The sequence below is a fragment of the Rattus rattus genome, chromosome X (assembly GCF_011064425.1).
Source record: "Rattus rattus isolate New Zealand chromosome X, Rrattus_CSIRO_v1, whole genome shotgun sequence".
In the NCBI taxonomy this organism is placed as follows: domain Eukaryota; kingdom Metazoa; phylum Chordata; class Mammalia; order Rodentia; family Muridae; genus Rattus; species Rattus rattus.
This window is the reverse complement of record NC_046172.1, coordinates 88104673-88126966: the sequence shown is the minus strand read 5'-3', so window position 1 is coordinate 88126966 and position 22294 is coordinate 88104673. Positions and strand designations below refer to the sequence as shown.

General features: G+C 41.3%; 1 long non-coding RNA gene across 1 annotated transcript; it reads left to right on the top strand.

Annotated features, from left to right (window-relative positions):
* The first annotated feature begins 17002 nt into the window (after positions 1-17002).
* On the top strand, positions 17003-21204 carry LOC116888999. Its single transcript, XR_004386359.1, has 2 exons — positions 17003-19103; positions 19857-21204. It is a non-coding gene; the product is annotated as an uncharacterized LOC116888999 (long non-coding RNA).
* The last annotated feature ends 1090 nt before the right edge of the window (positions 21205-22294 follow it).

Sequence of the window (22294 nt, the reverse complement as noted above, 5' to 3'; positions counted from 1 at the left end):
GAATCTAGAACTACACCTCTTTGTCTTCAAGTAGTCCAAATGGCGCTACCTTCTCTTAGTGTCAATTCAGCAGTGCCTACCCTAGGGTAAATAGGTGCATGCCCTTATACAACCAATTTTGCTTGCTCAAATGCACTTTCATGGCAGTATGAGAGATACTGGTGAAGCTCTGGTTAAAAGCATTCTATTCCTCTTTTTTTAGGTTCACACAGAGAAATGGTTCTACACAGGACACAAAAGCACTGAAAGGGAAGAAGGAAGCAGAGGGAAATGTGCTCCTCACCCCCTCACCCCCAACATGTTCTCACACACAGATATACCTATACCAGACGGCTCTTTTAGAATATTAGAATTCTCTAAGTTGGTTTGCTGGGCTCAAACAGGGCACACTCATCTCTTGTTGTAAATGGTCACGTGAGCTTGCTCCTAAACTATGCCCTTTAGCAGTGTATGTACCCTGAAAATGCCTCTCACTGCAAGGCCTATGACAGGGAATATCAGGATATACCAAACAACATGGTTTTGTTAAAATTTACTGTGTCACTTCCATAGGTAGGGATTTTGGAAACAGCAAAAGAAGTTATAATGAGAATCAGGATGTAAGAATATTTCTTCACTAATGGCTTATCAATTATGATGCAACAAATGCTGTTAAAATGGGTTAGGGTGTTTTGCATTAACAGAGATGCATATATATTTGAATATATGTGTTAGTCAGCAGCAGAGTATTACATATACTGTTTTGTCATTCAAAACTACTTAAAGAACAACATTTTCATCACTAGTATACTGTGGAACATCCATACAGTGAAACACTCAGCCAACAAAAATGAACAGGAGGTTTCCTTGAAAATTCGTTTAAAATGTTATAGAAATATATTGCTCTAGACAGTCACAGTTCTGTATACATATAAATTTCATTATTCAGGGAGCACTGAGACAGTGATTCAATGTAGCCTATGCTTCATAATGAATTCCAGACCTATGTAGGCTGTACAGGAAGACTCTGTCAGGAGAGCGGAAGGGAGGGGAGAAAGGAGGACAGGAGGAGGAAAAGGGAAGAGACAGAGGAGGGGGGAGGGTAAGGGAGAGGGGAAGGCAATGTGGAATTGGGGAGAAAAGAGAAATCAAAAGAGGCAAGAAAAGCAGGCAGTATTTACCCAGAAATTTCAAAGAGTAAAATATTTGCTTTCATGTAAAAGTTTCTGTCCACAATGATAGGCCAGACTTTCTGTCTGTTGGCCCATAGTATTCCTGTACACTAGGGCTGTCCCTTATTCTACCTAGACTTCATCAAAACTCTGAAGATGGCTTGGCAACAGCCACTGTTTTCTACCTTCCTACTCAGTGGTGTTCAAGCTGCAGGACAGACTTCTACCATAAGGTGGCGCCACTTCACCCCGTGACCAAATGTGTCTTGGAAAGCATTTTACATAATGCGTAGGAGATTAAGTGTCTATGTTTAAAACTAGCTTATACAAAAATGATTCTAATTCTGTCTAAAAGAAAATTACAGGAGTGGGTGAATATCGTAAAATCACACTATGAAACACGAGCTTGCTCTTATGGGATTTGGCAGACATTCACAAGCAGACATAAGAGCAGCCCAATGGCCCCGAGTGACAGAGGAACAGAGTTCCAGAGTGGGGTCCAGATAGCTGTCCCATAGCATCCTGAAGAGGAGGTGGCATAGGACAGGTTGAAGAAAGGTCTAAAAGTCCCGTGCCAAGGGTATGGTGATGGAAAATAAATATCCTGATCTTCGTGGAATGTGTGTATCTTCATTTACACAGAATACAGAAAAGATAGGTCAGAGAATGCTTCGTAGATTTGAGGTCGATAGTAAATGTAAGAGATTTAGTATACGTCTGACATTTCCAAATAAGAGTATTAGTACCATAAACCCTTCACGGCATCTGTTTCTCTGCAAAATGTTTACCCTAGCAATGAAAATGTACAGCTGGTACCGCTTGGTTGCCATCTCCTGGTCAAAGTGAGGACTGCAGCTGTATCAGCACTCAGCCGCAACAGGGGAAAAGAGGAACTTAAGCTATCCACTGCTTTGAATGGGACCAAACCTCCAGGGCTTTGGAGTTTTTGTTTCTGTCGCCATCGTTTTCCTCCTGGGCTATAAACAAGCACATTTCTAATAAGATTAGAAGTTAGTCCTGGTCTAAACCGAAGATACAGTTGCAACTGTGGGCTATTTTTGAGGTTCTGGAGGCTGGGTATGGTGGCTCAAAGACTGTAATAGCAGTACTCATGAGGCTGAGTCCTGATTGGTGTGAGTTTAAGGAAGGTATGGGCTACTTACAGAGGTCCAAGCCAGTGTCGACTACAGAGTAAGCCCATGCCTCAAAAACAGACTTAACAAGAATAACGACAAAAATCCCACCAAGTTCACCGAATTAGAAACATACAGGTCCACATACACACAGAGTCCATTTAATGTTTTTCCATTTCCGTCGTTTTTCATTTTCCCCATGAAACTGAATAAATTCTTTTATAAAATCAGCAGGTACTTAATCTTTTGTCAATTGGGCAAACATTTTCTCTTTTACATTTCACAAATATATTTTATACTGATTCCAGTTTCTAACGCTATAAAAGCACATTTATTATTTGAAATAAATCCACACTTCTTGACCTAAAGTTGTCTGTCCTGTAGGTGAGCTGAAGATGACTGTACACACGTACATACAAGCTTTTCCAAGAGCAGAGTCGCAGGAAGCAGCCACACGTACTTTGGATTTCCCACTCCTCAGGAAGGAAACAGGTAAATTGGCAATAATTAATTCCTATTATGGCAAATTTCAACATCTTAGCCAACTTCTATGTGGTTAGAATGGCCATTCTGAGGCCTTGCAGCTTCAATTAGCATTTTATACCTTCACTATCAATTACAATATTATGATTTTAATTTTAGTATGGCAGTTAAACCAGAAAACATTAGTTTCATATCATTTCATGACTTGTGTCATTTTGTCTGCATTATGTCATTCCGTGTCATTAATGTTACCCTTTTTTGGTCTCTTTCCTAAAATTAGGCAATAATCTCTTACACATACACACATATATAATGCCTATTTTATAGGCTAGTCTACATATGAGGAAGAACAGGATTTCTTTTTCTTTTTAGTTTGAGTCATATTGCTTAATATTATACTTTCCAACTCCACTTACTTTCCTGAAATTTTCATGATTTCATTTTCCTTTATGGTTGAATAATATTCCAACTTGTATGTGTACCGTTTTTATTATTTGACCATTTGTTGATGATGTATAGGTTGTTTCCATTGCTTTGCTATCATAAACAGGTGAATGATGAACATGGAGGTGCAAATAGCTCTGGGTTAGGATATGAAGTCTTTTGGGTATATGTCCAGTAGTACGATAGCTGGATCATATGATATTTAATATTTTGATTTCCATAATAGCTGCATTGATTTGTAACTCTATTAGCAATGAATAAAGGTTCCTTTCTCCCTTCATATCCTCTCCAACATTTGTGGTTAGTTTTCCTATTTCTTTTCTTTTTTTTTCGTTCCTTTTTCTTTTTTCTTTTTCTTTCTTTTTTTCTTTTCTTTTCTATTTTTTTTTTTGAGACAGGGTTTCTTTCTGTAGCCTAGGCTGTACTGGAACTTGCTTTTAGACCAGGTTGGTCTCAAATTCAGAACTCTGCCTGCCTCTGCTTCCCAAGTGCTCCTCCACCACCCAGGCAGTTGTTTTTTTAAAGATTTATTTTTTATTATTTATTTATGTATATGAGTATTGTATTTGCATGCATGCCTGCATGACAGAGGAGACCATCTGATGCCATTATTCAAGGTTGTGAGCCACCAAATGGTTGCTAAGAATTGATCTCAGGTTCTCTGGGAGAGAAGCCACTGCTCCTACCTTCTAAGCTCTAGTCCCAGATTTCTTGATAACAGCCATTCTGACTGGGGTGGGATCTCAAGGTTTGTTTGTTTGTTTATTCTTGGAGACAGGAACTGACTGTGTAGCAGTTTGAATAAAGGTTCCTTTCTCCCTTCATATCCTCTTCAACATTTGTGGTTAGATTTCCTTTTTCTTTTTCTTTTTTTTGAGACAGGGTTTCTTTCTGTAGCCTAGGCTGTACTGGAACTTGCTCTTTAGACCAGGTTGCTCAAAACCTTAAAGGTGTCTTCATGATAAAGGACCTGGAGATGATGGAAGATGTATCACATCTCGAACTAATAAGTGTGGTATACAACAAACTTATAGACAATATTATACTAAATGGAGACAAGCTTAGATAATTTCTTGTAAAAATCAGGAAGGAGAAAAGGATCCATATCCCCTGTTATTCAGTATAGTACTCAGTCTTAATGGCAGCAATTAGACAAAAGAAAAGGTATAATAGGACAAAATTAAAAAAAGAAAGAAAAACTATCTTATTTGTGAACAACATGATTCTATAGCTAAAAGATGCTATAAAATCTACTAGAAAATGCTTAGATTTAACAGTCTTACAGTAAAGTTCCAGAATGTAAAATCAATATAAAAACAGTAGTCAGAATTTGTTAAAAAATTAGCAACAGAGTTTCTTTGTAAAGCCCTGGCTGTCCTGGAACTTGTTCTGTAGACCAGGCTGGTCTCAAACTCATGGAGATTCACCTGTCACTGCCTCCCCAGCGCTGGTGTTAAAGGCATGTGAGACCACTACTGGGTGAGTTTTTAAAATTTACAATTTGTTTTTCTAAAGACTTATTTACTTTGTATATGAGTACACTGTAGCTGTCTTTCAGATACACCAGAAGAGGGCATCAGATCCCATTACAAATGACTGTGAGCTACCATGTGCTTGCTGGGATTTGAACTTAGGACCTCTGGAAGAGCAGTGAGTGCTCTTAACCACTGAGCCATCTCTCCAGCCCCTGTTTTTCAATTTCAATGCATCTTAAAATCTTCACAGGTCAGGCTTTTAAAATGAGTACTCTAGGAGCTTGGAAGGATAGTACAACTGACATCATTCAGGGCAGGCTTCTGGTTAAGAAATGAGAACACATCTCCCTGATTTCCATACACTGTGATAACACAGCATTCTATTTTTTTTAATTTTTATTTTTTTCACCTTTATTAATTTGGGTATTTCTTATTTACATTTCAATTGTTATTCCCTTTCTCAGTTTCCGGGCCAGCATCCCCCTAACCCCTTCCCCTCCCCTTCTTTATGGGTGTTCCCCTCCCCCCCCTCCCCCCATTGCCGCCCTCCCCCCAACAGTCTAGTTCACTGGGGGTTCAGTCTTAGCAGGACCCAGGGCTTCCCCTTCCACTGGTGCTCTTACTAGGATATTCATTGCTACCTATGAGGTTGGAACCCAGGGTCAGTCCATGTAGTCTTTGGGTAGTGGCTTAGTCCCTGGAAGCTCTGGTTGGTTGGCATTGTTGTTCATATGGGGTCTCGAGCCCCTTCAAGCTCTTTCAGTCCTTTCTAAGATTTCTTCAACGGGGGTCCCATTCTCAGTTCAGTGGTTTAATGATAGCATTCGCCTATGTATTTGCTGTATTCTGTCTGTGTCTCTCAGGAGAGATCTACATCCGGTTCCTGTCAGCCTGCACTTCTTTGCTTCATCCATCTAATCTAGTTTGGTGGCTGTATATGTATGGGCCACATGTGGGGCAGGCTCTGAATGGGTGTTCCATCTGCCTCTGTTCTAAACTTTGCCTCCCTATTCCCTCCCAAGGGTGTTCTTGTTCCCCTTTTAAAGAAAAAGCGAAGCATTCACATTTTGGTCATCCTTCTTGAGTTTCATGTGTTCTATGCATTTAGAGTAATTCAAGCATTTGGGCTAATATCCACTTATCAATGAGTGCATACCATGTGTGTTTTTCTGTGATTGGGTTACCTCACTCAGGATGATATTTTCCAGTTCCATCCATTTGCCTATGAATTTCATAAAGTCATTGTTTTTGATAGCTGAGTAATATTCCATTGTGTAGATGTACCACATTTTCTGTATCCATTCCTCTGTTGAAGGGCATCTGGGTTCTTTCCAGCTTCTGGCTATTATAAATAAGTCTGCTATGAACATAGTGGAGCATGTGTCTTTGTTATATGTTGGGGCATCTTTTGGGTATATGCCCAAGAGAGGTATAGCTGGGTCCTCAGGTAGTTCAATGTCCAATTTTCTGAGGAACCTTCAGACTGATTTCCAGAATGGTTGTACCAGTCTGCAATCCCGCCAACAATGGAGGAGTATTCCTCTTTCTCCACATCCTCTCCAGCATTTGCTGTTACCTGAGTTTTTGATCTTAGCCATTCTCACTGGTGTGAGGTGAAATCTCAGGGTTGTTTTGATTTGCATTTCCCTTATGACTAAAGATGTTGAACATTTCTTTTTTTTTTTTTGTTGAACATTTCTTTAGGTGTTTCCCAGCCATTCAGCATTCCTCAGCTGTGAATTCTTTGTTTAGCTCTGAACCCCATTTTTAATAGGGTTATTTGTCTCCCTGCGGTCTAACTTTGTAAGTTCTTTGTATATTTTGGATATAAGGCCTCTATCTGTTGTAGGATTGGTAAAGATCTTTTCCCAATCTGTTGGTTGCCGTTTTGTCCTAACCACAGTGTCTTTTGCCTTACAGAAGCTTTGTAGTTTTATGAGATCCCATTTGTCCATTCTTGATCTTAGAGCATAAGCCATTGGTGTTTTGTTCAGGAAATTTTTTCCAGTGCCCATGTGTTCGAGATGCTTCTCCACTTTTTCTTCTATTAGTTTGAGTGTATCTGGTTTGATGTGGAGGTCCTTGATCCACTTGGACTTAAGCTTTGAACAGGGTGATAAGCATGGATCGATCTGCATTCTTCTACATGTTGACCTCCAGTTGAACCAGCACCATATGTTGAAAATGCTATCTTTTTTCCATTGGATGGTTTTGGCTCCTTTGTCAAAAATCAAGTGACCATAGGTGTGTGGGTTCATTTCTGGGTCTTCAGTTCTATTCCACTGGTCTATCTGTCTGTCTCTGTACCAATACCATACAGTTTTCTTTTCTTTTCTTTTTTTTCCGGACCTGGGGACCGAACCCAGGGCCTTACGCTTCCTAAGCAAGCGCTCTACCACTGAGCTAAATCCCCAACCCCTACCATACAGTTTTTATCACTATCGCTCTGTAATACTGCTTGAGTTCAGGGATAGTGATTCCCCCTGAAGTCCTTTTATTGTTGAGGATAGTTTTAGCTATCCTGGGTTTTTTGTTATTTAAGATGAATTTGCAAATTGTTCTGTCTAAGTCTTTGAAGAATTGGATTGGAATTTTGATGGGGATTGCATTGAATCTGTAGATAAGCTTTTTGGTAAAATGGCCATTTTTACTATATTAATCCTGCCAATCCATGAGCATGGGAGATCTTTCCATCTTCTGAGGTCTTCTTCAATTTCTTTCTTGAGAGTCTTGAAGTTCTTATTGTACAGATCTTTTACTTGCTTGGTTAAAGTCACACCGAGGTACTTTATATTGTTTGGGACTATTATGAAGGGTGTCGTTTCCCTAATTTCTTTCTCGGCTTGTTTCTCTTTTGTGTAGAGGAAGGCTACTGATTTATTTGAGTTAATTTTATACCCAGCCACTTTGCTGAAGGTGTTTATCAGGTTTAGTAGTAGTTCTCTGGTGGAACTTTTGGGATCACCTAAATATACTATCATATCATCTGCAAATAGTGATATTTTGGCTTCTAGCATTCTAATTTAAATACTAATTATAGGTAGTTACTTGGCCAGCTGCTAGGATGAAAAGAGAAGAAATACAAGTCCTGGCTTAACAGAGTTCAGTGCATATACTTTCAATAAATCCTTCTCACACCATCTTACCACTTGGGATCAGCCACCTCATGTAACTTTATGAACATCTTTGTGCACATCTTTATGGCATCAGAGGGAAACATTTCTGTCCTTTTCAATCATGGAGAGAGTCTGTTACTAAGGACTATTGGGCAGCGATAGCAGGAAACTGGAAAGTGCCTTTAGTCCTAGAAGCCCATATTCTTTTTTTTTTTTTATTAACTTGAGTATTTCTTATGTACATTTCGAGTGTTATTCCCTTTCCCGGTTTCCGGGCAAACATCCCCCTTCCCTCCCCCCCTTCCTTATGGGTGTTCCCCTCCCCACCCTCCCCCCCTTGCCCCCCCCCCCCCCACAGTCTAGTTCACTGGGGGGTTCAGTCTTAGCAGGACCCAGGGCTTCCCCTTCCACTGGTGCTCTTACTAGGATATTCATTGCTACCTATGAGGTCAGAGTCCAGGGTCAGTCCATGTATAGTCTTTAGGTAGTGGCTTAGTCCCTGGAAGCTCTGGTTGCTTGGCATTGTTGTACATATGGGGTCTCAAGCCCCTTCAAGCTCTTCCAGTTCATTCTCTGATTCCTTCAACGGGGGTCCCGTTCTCAGTTCAGTGGTTTGCTGCTGGCATTCGCCTCTGTATTTGCTGTATTCTGGCTGTGTCTCTCAGGATCGATCTACATCCAGAAGCCCATATTCTAAAGGAGACAATGCTGAGTGTTCCTTATGTGGAGTAAAGGATGAGACATCAGAACCTGGAGAGACTATATCCAGGGGATAGGCACAGCCCCCAGTTGAGGGATGGGGCCACTCACTCACCTCCAAAATATTAATCCAGAATTCCTCCTGTCAAAAGGAAATACAGAGGCAAAGTGTGGAGCAGAGACTGTAGGAAACCTCATCCAGAGACTGCCCTACCTGGGGATCCATCCCACATGCAGTCACCAAACCCTAACATTATTGCTGATGCCAAGAAGTACATGCTGACAGGAGCCTGATATTGCTGTGCCCTGAGAGGCTCTGCAGAGCCTGACAAATCCAGATGCAGATGCTTGCAGCCAACCACTGGACAGAGCACCTGAGCACAGGGACCCCAATGGAGGAGTTATGGGAAGGACTGAAGGAGTAGAAGGAGATTGCAGCCCCATAGGAAGAACAATATCAACTAACCGGAACCCCCCTCCCCCGAGCTCCCAGGGACTAAAGAGTACACATGGAGGGACCATGGTTCCAGTTGCATATGTAGCAGAGGATGGCCTCACCTGGCATCAATGGGAAGGGAAGCCCTTGGCCCGGTATAGGCTTGATGTCCCAGCATAGGGGAATGCCAGGGTGGGGGGGTGGGAGGGAGTGGGTGGGTGGGGCATCCTCATAGAGGCAGAGGGAGGGAGAGGGGATAGGGGGTTTATGGAGGGTATACTGGGAAGGGGGATAACATTTGAAATGTAAATAAATAAAATAACCAGTAAAAAAGAAAAAAAACTTGTCTCTATTCCTTATTCTAAAGTCACTAGTTGAACACTGGCCACTATTTGAGTGTTTGCTGAATGATGGAACACCTCCATCGAGAAGAATTTGCAGAAAGGGGCTGACACATGATAATCACTTGACCACAGAAAAGCACACAGATGTGTAAGTTATTCTTTAACTATATATTTAAATTCTCCCACTTTCTCTGAATTCACACTGGTTATGAGACGTACCTTGTAGAAGAAATAAATCACAATTGTCCTTTCACTGGGGGAAATTTTATGGCTTTGATTAGCCATAACTTTAAGCTACAAAACAGTCATTTAGTTTTTAGAATTGAAATTTGGACACCTTCTTCCTAATTTAACTCTGACTTTGATATTCCGTTCCCCCAACATCAGGACAGCTTCCATATGTCCTAAGAGGACAAAGCTTAGCTTTTGTGGATTGACTCAGAGAGAGTCTAGCAAACCCTGCCAAACCTAAATTTGTCTTTCCTTCTTTAACATCCCCAACTGTTCTTGCACTGTTGGTGGTCATCAGTGCCTTTGGGTCGAACTTCGCATACAGCTCTGCTTAAAAGGTGAGATATCTATATCTGATTTTATAAGCCTCATGTAGCCACAGCCAAGACACACATATTCAAGATCCATCTACATACTCATCAGGAACCAGTAAAATGCACTTGCCATTCACCCCTAGTTTAACGGTAGGCTTCTGGTGCTGGAGAGATGGCTCAGCAGTTACAAGAACTGACTGCCCTTCTAAAGGTCCTGAGTTCAGTCCCCATGCTCTCTTCTGGTGTGTCTGAAGACAGAAACAGGTACTCACACACATAAAATAAGTAAATTAATATTTAAAAAAGAGTAGACTTCATTTCCAGGCTTTTTGCCTCCTTGGACTATGATAAATGCTTTTAGACTTTGAGCCACCTTGCCTGCAGGGATTATAGAAGGGACTAAGACCAACATTCTCTTTACTAGTCCTGCCAGTTGATGTTGCTAAGCTAAATCAGATATTCTGAGGTGACTTTGAAATATTTTACCATTCGTGTCTATTTTAGAACATTCATTCTAGTTGATGGCATTATTGAACTCAAGGCTCTGTGAATGGTAGACGTATGGTGTACTACTGAATTATTTCCTCAGCCCCAGACATTTTCCCAAAGAGGATTTACAAATGACCAACAAGCATACAAATGTAAAAATGTACACCACCAATAAGCATTGGGGAAATTAAAGTAAAATAAAACCCAGATACCACCCTTATACCTGCTAGGGTAGTTATTATCAAGAAATAAAAGATATCAAATTTTGGCCAGGATGTACAAAAAACAGTACCCTTATACACTGTTGGTGGAAATGTAGATTGATAAAGACATTATACAGAATGGTGTAGCAGTTCCTCAGACATTTGTGGTCCAGCAATCCAATTCCTCTTTTGGTCACAAACTAAAAGGGTATAATAGCAGCAATGTTTATCAAAACACTACTCATAACAGCTAATATGTGACTAATCTAACGTCTGTTGACATATAAATGGATGGATCATTGCTTATGTTCAATGAAACAAAAACTGTTATAAAGGAAAGTTTTGTTATTTGAGAGCATACATGAACGTGGTAGACATGATAAGTGAGATAAGCCACATAAAGTTAAATAATGTATATTTTTACTTTTAATGTAAACCTAGTTAAATTCAGAAGCCACCTGTATATATTTCCAGTTAGAAAGACAGAATGATGAAATGTTCATCAAAGTATATAAATTCTTCTATCCAAGATAAAGCAGCCGAGGGGTATAATGTCCAGCATGTCTAGAGCTAATAATGAAATGTCTGTAGGAAATTTGGTCAGAGTAGATGTCATGTTTCAATAGGTTATGGCCCTCATACATTCATGTGTTTGACTACTTGGCCCATAAAGAGTGCCACTAATATGAGGGGTAGCCTTGTTGGAGGAAGTGTGTCATTGTGGGGGCAGACTTTGAGGTCTGCTCTGCTTAAGCTAGGCCTAGTGTCTCAGTCTCCTTTTGGATCAAGATGTTGAATTCTCATCTCCTCCATTACCACATCTTCCTGAACAATGCCACGTGTCCCACCTTGATGATAATGGACTGAACCTCTGTACCTGTAAGCCAGCCCCAATTAAATGTTTTCTTTTATAAGAGTTGTCTTGGTCATGGTGTCTGTTCACAGCAGTAAAACCATGACAGTAGACTTCATGTGCCATCACAAAAAATAGATTTATTTGAGAATATCTATATCACATAGTATTTTGTTTCCATATATTAATCATTCTTTCTCCTGTCTTTTTTTTTTAAGATTTATTTATTTATTATATATTGAGTACACTGTAGCTGTCTTCAGATACACCAGAAGAGGGCATCGGATCCCTTTACAGATGGTTGTGAGCCACCATGTGGTTGCTGGGAATTGAACTCATGACCTCTTGAAGAGCAGTTGGGTGCTCTTAACCGCTGAGCCATCTCTCCAGCCCTCTCCTGTCTTTTTTAAAGATTTATTTATTTTATTTATATGAGTACACTGTAGCTGTCTTCAGACACACCAGAAGAGGGCATCAGATCCTATTACAGATGGTGGTGAGCCATCATGTGGTTGCTGGAATTGAACTCGGGACCTCTGGAAGAGCAGTCAGTGCTCTTAACCACTGAGCCATCTCTCCAGCCTCTCCAGTCTTTATATGCATATGTTAATATACATGTATGTGTGTGCTTAGGAGACTAAAGAAGGAGGAACAAGGAACATAAGTTTGAGACCTGTCTTAGTTACAGTGTGAGGCCCTGTCTCGAAAGAAAGAAGGAAAGAAAGAAAGAAAGAAAGAAAGGAAAGAAAGAAAGGAAGGAAGGAAAAAGAAAAAAGAAACCAAGATTAATTTATATCTACATTGACAAAAAGGTGTTACATACATTTACTATTTTTCAATATGTACAAATAATGTTTCTCACTGGGGAAATAAGTCGAATAAATGTTTAAGACTATAAGTCAGTGTCAAAGCACTTGCTTTTGTCATCAAAACCACAGAAGAATGCCACCTGTTTAGACACAGAAGATATAGATGTCTATATGTGTGTATGTATCACTATGATACTGTACGTGTCATGGTTTCTTTATCTCAAATGTTATCACTCCATATACAAATACATCAAGGTTCAGTTCTTCTCTGTATCTTAGAGATGAATTGGGAATACTTTGGATTTAAGAGATTCTAAAAGTGATGGATACAGAGGGATTGTGGCTAGAAAATTCCAGAAACGCCTATTGAAAACATTAAGCCACATTGTTATCTTCTTTTCACCATACATGTGTGATTATAATTTTGGTTCTCATTTCTTAAGACTTAAGCTTCTAATTTGTTAAAAGAGAAAGCAGGTGGGCTGGAGAGATGGCTCAGCATTAAGAGCACTGACTGCTCTTCCAGAGGTCGTGAGTTCAAATTCCAGCAACCACATGGTGGCTCACAACCATCTGTAATGAGATCTGATGCCCTCTTCCGGTGTGTCTGAAGACGGCTACAGTGTGTATTATACATATAATAAATAAATGAAATCTTTAAAAAAAAAAGCATGTAATAATTTACAAAACAGTACAAACGATAGAGCTAATCTTTTAAAAATTTCTTTGAACATTAAAAAGGTAAACCTAGGGCTGGAGAGATGGCTCAGCAGTTAAGAGCACCCGACTACTCTTCCAGAGGTCCTGAGTTCAATTCCCAGCAACCACATGGTGGCTCACAACCATCTGTAAAGAGATCCGATGCCCTCTTCTGGTGTATCTGAAGACAGCTACAGTGTACTCACATACATAGAATAAATACATACATAAATAAATAAATCTTTAAAAAAAAAGGTAAACCTAAAATTCATTTGGTATTGACATCACATCGCTTCTCAGCCTTTTGGCTAAGATCAAGTGTGGTATTGACATCACATATTTTGTTCATTGACTATCTGCCTTACCTACTCTGTTCCCTCCCTCATATTGTTTTTTTTCTCTTTCTTTTTTTCAGAGCTGGGGACCAAACCCAGGACCTTGCACTTGCTAGGCAAGTGCTCTACCACTGAGCTAAATCCCCAACCCCCCTCCCTCATATTGCTAAAGGATATAATTGCACTGCAGAAATGTTCTCTCACAGAAAGCATTCCACAATGATGCCAAGATCTCCCACCCTGCCTGCTAAGGCTGTTCATACTTCTCTGCTCCTGCACTCCACCAATCACTCCCAGTGCATCTGCAGGGCATAGTTACACAGGCCCTTTTCCCCAAATCATGCTTTGAACCCAGAGGCAAGCTGGTGCATAGCAACAGAGGCTGAGAACCGAAAACTGTCCCTGGAAGGAAAAGTGGTTCCAGGTAATACCAATGTTTTTGGAAAAGTGAATGAAATCTTATCTCCAAAACACCGCCACAAACATCCCATCTCCTTTTCTACTAATGGCCTCCTTCCCATACAACTAACCCTGTGTGCCCAGCACTATCTGTTCTGAAAAAGAAACTTCACCACTCACTCATTCCTCCATTTTGTGAGCAACCTAAGACCTCATTCAGTAATGGGATTGCTTTTGCAAAGGGTTTGTGTTCCACACACAGAGTTCCATTCTTTAGAATTACCTTGTAAAAGAATGGAATCAATTTCTCTTTCTTCACTGAACAAGAAACTTCCCAAGATGGTGAGAAGGAAGTCTGCCTCTCTACCAGGTGCAGCTTGCTGTCATTCATGAGGAGGGCACATAAGTGGGATTCCACAAGCCTAGGTTCTACTTTTAGCTTCTGAAAACCTGAGAACAAAAGTCTTTCCAGGCCAGCATCTCAGCCAATGAGTTGATGGTCCAGGTATTTATTTACCACTGTGTGGCTCCTGCTTTAAAAGCCATGTGCTGCCTACCTTGCTGTATCTCCTGTCCTCTCAGCTGTAGGAGACTGTCCTGTCCTGTCCTGTCAGTGGACTCTTAAATTAAAATAAACCATATGTAGCATTCAAAGGAGTCAACTTTCTCCCATCACCACTCTCAACCTGTCTTTGTGAGGAAAGTTATATTTCTGTCTGTGCTCACAATGTCAGGAGCCAGTATCCTAAGCACATAGACATGATTGTATCATTTTGATAGAGATTCCAGATAGCTCTGATGAGGGAAAATATGCCATCTTCATTGCTGGTCACCACTGTTATAATTGGCTCATTTGATTTTGGACCACAAGGTCCACCTATTTCTCACATCAAAGACCCGCTTATCTCAGAGCTTCCCACTAAGCTGACAGTCTCCTAGCATTTCATTTTATAGCTAATCCTCAGAAAGCACACACATTCACAGCCACACAAGAGCAAATGTGTTTTAAACTATTCTTTGTATATAAAAGAGTAAGCATAAGTTCATTTGTTATTGACATCATACATTTTCCTCACTGATTATCTTCTTTGCCTTGGAGTATTTGAGGATACGATCACACTGCAGACCTGATTTCCTCCAGAAAGTATTCCACAAAGACACCCAGATCCATACCTTCTTCCTTCCTCCATAGCCACCCCTTCGTAGGTAGGAAAAAGCCTTGAGGGGAGGGGGATATTCATGTAAGAAATAAATGAACACTGTGACCCTAAGTCAGATAAGTCAGTTATAATGAATTGTAAGCAGGAACATCATTATAGCTATCGATCCTCCCATAGGAAGGTTGAGGGGTAATAATGGGAAAGGACTGAGTCCTTTCAAAAGCACAGGAGGTCTATTTTTAAGAATCTACTGACAGGGCTGGAGAGATGGCTCAGCGGTTAAGAGCACTGGCTGCTTTTCCAGAGGTTCTGAGTTCAATTCCCAACAACCACATGGTGGCTCACAACCATCTGTAATGGGATCTGATGACCTCTTCTGGTGTGTATGAAGACAGCAACAATGAACTCATATATAATAAATAAATAAATCTTAAAGAGAGAGAGAGAGAAAGAGAGAGAGAGAGAGAGAGAGAGAGAGAGAGAGAGAGAGAGAGAATCCATGACAGAAACAGCACAGTCTCCTACAGCTGAGAAGAGCCAAGAGTATGTAGCTGAGTGATGGGCACTTTGAAAACAAGAACCATATACTGGCAAATAAAGACCCAGATCAACTCGCTGGCCTGGGACATTTAGAGCACTTCTATATATTATTTCAGAGCTCACCTTAGTCTACAGAAAAATACAGGAACTGTACAGATATCTCTGGGAATCCTAACTGGATCCAGTGGATAGTGTCCTGCTAAGAGCTAGGCATACAACTCAGGAGCCATGGGTAGCAGGATCAGCTTGCAGCAAAAATCAATTGAAACGAAATCATAAAAGAAAGTTTAAAAAGGCAGGACATCATTAGACATGATGACACACACCTGTGGTGCTACTAACTTGAGAGAATAAGGTAATATGACCACAAGTTTGAGGTCAGCCTGGGAAAGAAATGAAATTGTGTCTCAATGTATACATGAAAAGGGGTTGAAGGAGTCTAGGTACCCCAGATACAGCAGGTCCACTACTATTATTAACATACAACAGGGGATCTGCAAGGTTAATAATGACCATCAGAGAGTGCACTTTCAATGAGACAGTTAGGAAAAAAATATTATTGGATGAAATAAACAAGGTGTGTTTGGCCTTATTGTCTGGATTAGTAACTTTTATAACCTGCTATTTATTGGCCAAAGTAGCTTAGGTGAGAGGACAATACTGTCAACTTCAAGAAATGTGATTTTTTTTTTTAAATTTTAACTTTGTGCTATAAAATGTTTCTCTTCTCGTGAATACACTAGTGGTAGGTACGGCTAATACGTTCAGTCTTTGGAAGAGGAAGCCAGGGAATTTCAATCTCATCAATTCATTCATGTAAAAGATGCCATAGTTTGAACATAGTCTGAACGATAGCTCAGTGAGGAAAGTACTCGCGGTTGAAGAGTGAGGACCTAAGTTCAAATCTCACATAAAATTCAGAACCTGTAACACACAAGCATTATAAAGGTGAATGGAGATTTCAACTTTCTATAAGGGCCCTATATGCCAGGCTTGCTGTGAGAGTTTGGCACTAAACGCCAAAAGCAGAACAGAAAGAGTTACAGATTTAAGGTAAACACATCAGAACTGGCACACTGAGTGTCGGGATTGGTCCAGCAGCTTAAATGAGCCAGGTTAAACTAGTCACACAATAAAATGAGTTCCCACTTCAGAATGATCGATAACCTTGTGAGTCAACCTCGAACAAATGACAAACGGGAAGGTCGGGCATTTTATGTGATTTAGCATAAAAAGATGCCCAGCTTCAAGAAATGAGTTGGCTTGGTTTGCTCCGGTTGGAGGTTGGAGCCGGCTGGGGAATCTGTAGTATGTTACTGTGTCCGGAGTGACCCCGGAAGGATGCTGCGAGATTCTCGGTGGGCGACCTTCGCAGAGGCCTCTGGGAAGGGAGCTAATGCGATACGGCCACCGGCGCTGTTGCCGGAGTCCAGGGGCTACAGGGCAGCGCCAGTCCGCCTAAGGGGAGACGGTCAGCAGGGAAATTACAGTGTGTTTTCCCGCCTCAAAGCCAGAAAAAAAGCGAGGAGGGCAGCTACCAGTGGCGAGGAGATAGGGTATCCGAAAAGAGTAGGGACCACTGGTTGGGGATGGGGTAGGAGGGCTTAAGAGCTGGACTAAACTGCAGACGACCATTGATGACGTCCCGGGAAGTGGAGTGGTTCTTGTCGCTGCTTCCGGTGTGTTGATGTCTCGATTGGTGGTCTTCTGGTCTTCAGGGGCAGGTGTGGGGCGGGCGCTAGGAGAGAAGGCCTGCAATTGGAGAACGAGATGCCAGAAAAACTGGGTTGCCACGGCACTCATACATAAATGGCGCTGCATTATTTTTTGGTGGGATTACTTGGGTCCCTAGTGTCAAATTCAAATCCTGGGGGGAATGACTGAATGGCATTGAAGATAGCTGCCACTCCTGCTGTGTTCCGAGGATTGCATTAGAGGATCGGGTGAAGAAAAGGAATTAGACTTTATAAATGTATCTTTACTTCCTGCCTGTTGCCATTAATCCTGTAAACAGAGATGTTGAGAGCTCTAGCTAGAGATACTACACTGAAAAAGTCAGCGACCAGCCCTCCCTGATGTGAGCCTTTAACATCTGTTTAGGAGGAAACAAAGGCAAAACTTTCTTCTCTGTGCACGCCCCCCACCCCACCTTTCCTTCTTGTTTTAGCTCCAAGCGCAGCAGCTATTTGGAAAGCCGAATAGCACATAAGATCCAAACTAGTGGCTTCTATAGAAAATCCAGGACCTATTCGGATAGTCTTGCTCCTTGCCTGTGAAACCCTGTATGTAACCTGTATTTTGAACAGCAGTGCAGCATGCATGGGTTTCGCTGGCTTGTGTATTTAATAGGTACCTGTAACAGTTCTTTGTGGGGTTTTTTTTTTCTAGCCAATATAATCTACAGCAGAAAATCTGACACCCATCAGAAAACCTAAGTGAACATTTAAAAATCCAAAACTTTTTCTTCATAAGAAAATTTAAAGTGTGCTTGTGTTTCGCCTGCAACTACATCTATCTGTACAATAAATGCAGACAGTGCACATAGTAGCCCAAAGAGGGTGCTGGATCCTCTGGGAATGAAGTTGCAGATGGTTGTGAGGTGCCATGTGGGTGTTAGGAATTAAATCTGAGTGTTCTGGGGACATCTCTCCAGCCCCACTAAGCAAATTTAATACTTTGGAATCATCCGACCTGTTGCTCTGAAAATCCCAGAAACAGTAGTATAGCAGGTAATCCAAGGCAGTAGTTTTCATATTTCTTTGGGCATCCCACTCATCTGGGGGGATAGTTAAAGTAGAAATCTGGGTTGAATCTCTATAGTTTGTTTTTTTTAGTTATTGTGGGTTGAGCTTCAAATTTAGTGTCCTAACAATTGCCCGGGACATGTGAACAACCACTGGCCCTAGGAACAGTGTCAGAGAAGTGGGGTGTTCTACAAGGAACAGACACAAGTAAACTGGATTTCTGTTCCCAATTACCAAGTGTGGCTTCTTCTGGGCTGGCTCTACAAACTTTCCTCCTCCCTCTCCCAGGATGCATTAACAAGAAACAAAACATTTATACATGAATGTGAAACCTAACTCTGTTTTAACCAAAAAATGGGAAGAGAGACACTCTCAAATCTATCTACACCTTGCTGGTCACAATGTTACAATTTACAGAAAATATTAAGATTTGGGAACACATCCCTGTAGATAGAGCTATGGAGTCGTGTTAGAACAGTTGGGAAGTAGGTCTCTCCAATGTCAGGTATCAGGGCTGTTGAGATGGTCCATTTTCATTCCTGACCTGACATTTCCTGTAGGAATCCTAAATTCCTAAGACTCCTTAATAAATTAGGAAAGTGGCAAGAAAGTCTAGGCACACCCCCAAATGGATTGTTTACATATGCCACAGATAATATTTAATTCAGTTTTATCAGTAGTTTTTCTTGTGTATTGACAAATTTTCTGATTATAGGCTACAGCAATGTTATATGTATGAATGCAATGCAGAATAATTAAAAATTAGCATATGTATCACCCAAAATGAGAGGTTTACATTTGTCATAGTCACAGCATTGACCTATTTTGTTTGTTTTGAGGCACGGTTTCTCTATTAAGTCCTGGCTGTCATTTTCCTCTAAGCCAAGTCCTTTGCACATGGAGCAACTTGATTCTTGAACTGGAAGCTGTTGGGCACCTTGCTACCATGGCTGAGCTAAAAGACAATCAGTTGGTCCAACTGCCACCTTGCTTATCCTCAGGCCAGCAGCTAGCAGTTTTGAAGCCAATAAGGGAAACTTGAGAAAGTAAGACTCAACCTTTCCACCCTGGCTCCTGAGGCACAGACTCAGAACAATTGCAGGTAATTTGAACTGGAGGTTTTTCCTTTCATCAGCTTTGATGAGCTCTAAATGACCCTAAACCATTTCCACTCAGGCCAGAGTTAGAAATCCCTTAGTGATCTAGTAGAGACAGAGAAAATGCGTATTAAAAGGACAAAGCTAGTGGGGTGGTGATGAAACACCTTTGATACAAGCACTCAGAAAGAGGGAAGGGGACCTGAGTTTGAACCCACCTTGGTCTACAGAATGAGTTCCAGGACACCCAGGGATTACACAGCTCTGATGGTAGGAAATACTCCAATGGAAGGGCATTGGTCAGACACTAGAGCCCAAGAATTGCACAAGTGTGAGGTGGGACAGTGACCCTATGGAAGGACATTCCTAGATCTGCGAGCCCATGAGGCCACATACCTCCAAGAAAGCTTCCTCAGTGGCTTTACGACTCCAGGGGGGCTATCCCTAACTGAGCTCAGGGACCATCAGCCCAGATGCAGTGTTATAGGTCTGCTCCTCAGTTGAGTTAAGGAGTTCGGCAGCCATCACCTCAGCCATCTTAGGTGTTGCAGCTCCAAGTGGAGGAGAAAGGAGTGTCCCCCAGTTAAGCTGAGCTCAGCAGCCTCATCTCAGTTCCTTCTTCAGTGTTACAGCTTCTGGGGTGGCCATATCCCCACAGATGGGGAGCTCAGCAGCCTCATCCTAGTGTCTTCTCTCTTTCAGTCTTGCAGCTTCCACAGGGGATTATCCCCAGCTGAACCAGCTCCGTCAGTATTACAGCTTACAGGGATGGGCAGTATCCCCAACTCAACTGAAGAGCTCAGCAGCCTGAGTCCAACTCCTCTTTGCTGCTTCTGGACCGAGGATCACAAATCAGCTGCCTCTGCTCCCAGAAAAGGAGCCAACAGCCAGGAGCTAAGCAGTTACAGTCATTATATAGGGTTTCTTAGGGGGCAGGGCTTTCTAGGGCAGAGATTTCCAGGTTGAGGGTTGGTAGGATTTCATGTCCTGAGTTGTGGGAGTTCAGGTATTGGTGAGTTTTCCTGTTTAGGGATTGGTGGCTTTTGTTTAGACTTTTCACATAAAATTAGAATATGGGGTGGGTTTTACTGAGGAGGTGGAGATAAACTTTGTGAATGTTACAGACCTGGAAACAACTATTATGAGAGTTGAGGTGGTCTCTGGGAGGGACCTGATTGCTAGAGCTCCTCAGGTGCATGGACACAGCCACTTTGCTGTCTTGAAGATTTACAAAGTTTACAAAGTATATAAAGTTTACAAAGGGTGTCCTGGCAGGGAACGTTTTTCCTGCAACTTGAGTGCTGTGAATAGCCAAAAAATCCCTCCTGAGATAGCTTGGCCTTGAAGTAGGAACCAGCTGATTTGGCTCTGGGATCTCCAACTATCTTTACTTCCAAGGAGGTTTAATTCCCAGTGCTGGGCATCCTTGCCTTCAAATGAGTGCAAACACTTGCAGTCAGGACTTTGTCCATCCCACCAGCTTACAACAGCTTCCTTCCAAAATTAGTCGTGATAACCGTTATGAAATCAGTTTCTAGGAGAATCAGGATGCACATAGACTGTTCTCCAAACCTGAACTGCCTCCATACAACCATTTCTTCATTTCCCTTGTCTTTCACTGAAAGCAAACGACTTCAGCCTTCAAGCACCCCGAGAAAGCATACCTACTAGAGAAACCAGTCTGAGATGCAGGCAATTGGCAGACTTGGGCTCAGCCAGTAGGAACAAAGCACATTTGTGTTGTTAGCAATTTTGCTGTCTATAAATGTGACTTTAGGGGAATATTGTTTACTGATACAAAATGATATTTCCCAGGACTCTTTGAACTGAACTAGTGCCTTTGAGGGGGAAACTACTATCTATGTATAAGAGATGGCTCAGTGGTTAAGAACACTCACTGACTGCTCTTCCAGAGGTTCTGAGTTCAATTCCCAGCAACCACATGGTGGCTCACAACCATTTGTAATGGGATCTGATGCCGTCTTCTGGTGTATCTGAAGACAGCTACACTGTACTTATAATAAATAAATAAAATCTTTACAAGGCTGGAGAGATGGCTCAGTAGTTAAGAGCACTGACTGCTCTTCCAGAGGTCCTGAGTTCAATTCCCAGAGACCATATGGTGGCTCACAACCATCTATAACAGGATCTGATGCCTTTTTCTGGTGTATTTGAAGAAAGTGGCAGTGTACTTATATAAATAAATCTTATAAAAAAAAAACTTTCAAAGGTACCCATTCTTGTTTCTAATTGAAATTGTATATTAATTGAAACTGTGACTAAAGACTAAAATCATTATGTTGACTTTATCCCTTATATAGAGAACTGAAGACTGTAGTAGATTAAATTTTCTGTTAAGTGGGATTTTTGTAAATAGTACCCAGAACAGGACAGCAGTAAATCAATGGGATGGTCACAAGACCTTACATTTCACTGTATAGCTATCTGGTGTCTACTGTCTGTATGTGCCCATGGAAAAGTGACTTCTAAAAAAATTTTTTTTAAACCTGGACCAGGAAGCAGAATTTCAAGGTGAGTTCTCTGGGAAACGTTTGTCAAAGTGAATAAATATTACCCAGTTCTGATTGTACAATCACCAAACAACTTAGCAAGGACCTTTCATCAGTTTTTGGGAAAGCAGGTTTTAAAGCCAAGTGACTGCAGTAAACATGCTTAGTGGAGGTTGGAAATGTTTAAAATTTCATGAGTTTGTAAAGACTTCTGAAGAAGCTGTGTTTGCAGAGACTGATTGACTAGGATTTCAGTCCTGTGCAGACATTGGAATGTGGCAGGTTCAGAGGCTAATTCCCTTATCTTGGACTAGTTCTAGCCCTCGGGAACACACATTCCTCCATTCCTCGTCTACCTCTGTGTCGGAACTAATATCCTGCGACTAATAGAAATTGTTTGGAATCTATTAAGGAGATCACTACCTCTAACCAACCCCAAAGCCAAGAATGTCACCAGATAGTATCTTGGGCCTGTAGGAAAGCTTTTCCCATTTTGCTCTGCCTCCCCTAATGTACCCACAAACGTATTTTTAAATCTACCGTGACTTATGACTTTCTGTGTTCTGTAAAACTAACATTTCAATGTGGAAACTGTTTCCACATTGGAACATGGAATTTGGGGTAACCTAA